Consider the following 3,129-nt stretch of genomic DNA (forward strand, 5'->3'; position numbering starts at 1 on the left):
ACTTTCTACTGCAAGTCAAGCAATGGACTTGCCTTTTTCCGGACAAATCTGCTTAGAACCCGACTATTTTTGAGGCTCTGATTTTGGCAGCACGTTAACAAAATGCTAACGGCCAATGAGCATCCAAGGCCTCATAGCTCAGTGGTTAGAGCACTGGTCTTGTAAACCAGGGGTAGTGAGTTCAATTCTCACTGAGGCCTCATTGCATGTAAGTGAGTTCCTGTTGTCTGTGTACTTGTCAGTATCCTTCAAATGTGGAACACATCACTTCTCTTTATTTTTCGACTGCAATGGACTTGGCTTTTCCTGGACAAATCTGCTGAGAACCAGACTGGTTTGAGGCTATAATTTTGATGGCATGTTAACAAAAATGATAAGGGGCACCTAGCATCCAAGGCCTCATAGCTCAGTGGTTAGAGCACTGGTCTAGTAAACCAGCGGTCGTGAGTTCAAGTCTCACTGAGGCCTTACCACATCTCAGTGAGTTCCTGTCATCTCTGTCAAGCAAATATGTGCACTTGTCAGTATCCTTCAAACATAAACATCACTTTCTACTGCAAGTCAAGCAAAGGAATTGGCATTTCCTCTAAAAGTCTGCTGAGACCTGACTATTTTGAGGCTCTGATTTTGGTAGCACGTTACCAAAAATGTTCACGGCCAATCAGCCTGCAAGGCCTCATAGCTCAGTGGTTCGAGCACTGGGCTTGTAAGCCAGGGGTCGTGAGTTCAATTCTCACTGAGGCTTCATCGCATGTAACTGAGTTCCTGTTGTCTGTGTACTTGTCAGTATCCTTCAAACGTTGAGAACATCACTCTCTTTTCCACTGCAAGTCAAGCAATGGACTTGGCTTTTCCTGGAAAAGTCTGCTGAGACCATACTGAGGCTCTGATTTTGGTAGCACATTCACAAAAATGTTCACGGCCGATGAGCCCGCAAGGCCTCGTAGCTCAGTGGTTAGAGCACTAGTCGAGTAAACCACGGCTTGTGAGTTCAATTCCCCCTGCGGCCTCATCACATGTAACTGAGTTCCTGTCATCTGTGTCAAGCAAATCTGTGTACTTGTCATCGATGTTCGAATGTCCTTTCTCTTCATTTTTCTACTGCAAGTCAAGCAACGGACTTGGCTTTTCCTGGAAAAGTCTGCTGAGACCCGACTGTTTAGAGGCTCTGATTTTGGGAGCACGTTACCAAATATGTTAACGGCCACTTAGCCTGCAAGGCCTCATAGCTCAGTGGTTAAAGCACTGGTCTTGTAAACCAGCAGCCGTGAGTTCAATTTTCACTAAAGCCCCATTGTGTATAAGTGAGTTACTGTCATGTATGTCCAACAAGTCTGTGGGCTTGTCAGTATCCTTCAAACATGGAGAACATCACTCTCTTTTCTACTGCAAGTCAAGCAAATGACTTGGCTTTTCCCGGACAAATCTGCTGAGGACCTGACTGTTTTGACTGTGATTTTGGTAGCACGTTAACAAAAATGGTAACGTCCAGCTAGCGTCCAAGGCCTCATAGCTCAGTGGTTACAGCACTGGTCTTGTAAACCAGCGATCGTGAGTTCGATTCTCACTGAGGCCTCATCACATCGAAGTGAGTTCCTGTTGTCTGTGTACTTGTCAGTATCCTTCAAATGTAAAAAACATCACTTTTCTTTATTTTTCGACTGCAATGGACTTGGCTTTTCCCGGACAAATCCGCTGAGGACCAGACCATTTTGAGGCTCTGATTTTGGTAGCACATTAACAAAAATGGTAACGTCCAGCTAGCGTCCAAGGCCTCATAGCTCAGTGATTAGAGCACTAGTCTTGTAAACTCGGGGTAGTGAGTTCAACTCTCACTGAGGCCTCATCACATGTAAGTGAGTTCCTGTCATCTGTGTCAAGCAAATCTGTGTACTTGTCAGTATCCTTCAAATGCGAACATAACTTTCTACTACAAGACAAGCAACGGATTTGTCTTTTCCCGGAAAAAACAATCTGCTCAGGACCTGACTATTTTGAGGCTGTAATTTTTGTAGCACGTTAAAAATGCTAACGGCCAATGAGCCTGTCAAGCCTCATATCTCAGTGATTACAGCACTGGTCTTGTAAACCAGGGGTTGTGAGTTCAATTCTCACTGAGGCCTCATTACATGTACAGAACTGAGTTTCTGTCATCTGTGTCAAGTAAGTCTGTGTACTTGTCAGTATCCTTCAATCGTGAAGAACATCACTTTCTCTTTAACTTTCTACTGCAAGTCAAGCAATGGATTTGGCTTTTCCCAGAAAAATCTGGTGAGAGCAGACTGTTTTGAGGCTGTGATTTTGGGAGCAGGTTAACAAAATTGCAATCGGCCGATGAGTCTGCAAGGCCTCCTAGCTCAGTGGTTAGAGCACTGGTCTCGTAAACCAGGGGTCATGAGTTCAATTCTCACTGAGGCCTCCTTACATGTATCTGAGTTCCAGTGATGTGTGTCAACCAAATCTGTGTACTTGTCATCGATGTTCAAATGTGGACGATGTCACTTCTCTTTATTTTCTTACTGCAACTCAAGCAACGGACTTGGCTTTTGCCCAGAAAAATCTGCTGAGACCCGATTATTTTGAGGCTCTGATTTTGGTAGCACATTAATTTTCAACAGGCACGAAAGATACATTTTTTTTTTTTATAAAAATCCCCATAAAATGAACATTAAATGAAAGAAGACGGCAATGTTCAAGGCACCATCAATAGCCCATGTTTTCTCTTTCCGCAAAAGTGGGCTAAATTTACTTCAAAGAAAAAAAATAACAGCCATCATTCACTGAAATAAACTATTTTAAAAATATAATTGGATTGAGATACAATAAAATAAAGTGCAAAAATCCAATAACCAAAAGCAACACTTTCTTCAAGGAGAAGTAACGTACACTGAAAACAAATATTAAACTTTAATTTTGAAACTTGAACTGAGTAAAAACTCTGAATATGTGATTGCACAGCAATGTTCTCTTCTTTGAGGCTGAGGATGATACTTGGTGGTGTCTCATCTTTTCTACAAGTTCATCAATATTTGGGGCCAGGCTCTGAGCTGAGGAAATCCCCAAAATTGAGTGAAGGTGTTCAGCAGTAAGTCAACTTCTGTGTGATGTTTTGTTCAGCTTCATCAAAGA

The 3,129-nt window shown here is 42.6% G+C and overlaps 6 non-coding genes across 6 annotated transcripts; all 6 read left to right on the top strand.

Moving 5' to 3' along the window:
- The first annotated feature begins 127 nt into the window (after positions 1–127).
- trnat-ugu (transfer RNA threonine (anticodon UGU)) lies at positions 128–200 on the top strand. Its single transcript has one exon. It is a non-coding gene; the product is annotated as a tRNA-Thr (tRNA).
- A 195-nt stretch (positions 201–395) lies between these two features.
- trnat-agu (transfer RNA threonine (anticodon AGU)) lies at positions 396–468 on the top strand. The gene has a single exon. It is a non-coding gene; the product is annotated as a tRNA-Thr (tRNA).
- A 204-nt stretch (positions 469–672) lies between these two features.
- On the top strand, positions 673–745 carry trnat-ugu (transfer RNA threonine (anticodon UGU)). Its single transcript has one exon. It is a non-coding gene; the product is annotated as a tRNA-Thr (tRNA).
- A 758-nt stretch (positions 746–1,503) lies between these two features.
- On the top strand, positions 1,504–1,576 carry trnat-ugu (transfer RNA threonine (anticodon UGU)). The gene has a single exon. It is a non-coding gene; the product is annotated as a tRNA-Thr (tRNA).
- Positions 1,577–1,771: 195 nt separating this feature from the next.
- On the top strand, positions 1,772–1,844 carry trnat-ugu (transfer RNA threonine (anticodon UGU)). Its single transcript has one exon. It is a non-coding gene; the product is annotated as a tRNA-Thr (tRNA).
- Positions 1,845–2,346: 502 nt separating this feature from the next.
- Positions 2,347–2,419, top strand: trnat-cgu (transfer RNA threonine (anticodon CGU)). Its single transcript has one exon. It is a non-coding gene; the product is annotated as a tRNA-Thr (tRNA).
- Positions 2,420–3,129: the final 710 nt, after the last annotated feature.

Source organism: Hippocampus comes, unplaced genomic scaffold (assembly GCF_001891065.2).
Source record: "Hippocampus comes isolate QL1 unplaced genomic scaffold, H_comes_QL1_v1.1 scaffold205, whole genome shotgun sequence".
NCBI classification, from domain to species: domain Eukaryota; kingdom Metazoa; phylum Chordata; class Actinopteri; order Syngnathiformes; family Syngnathidae; genus Hippocampus; species Hippocampus comes.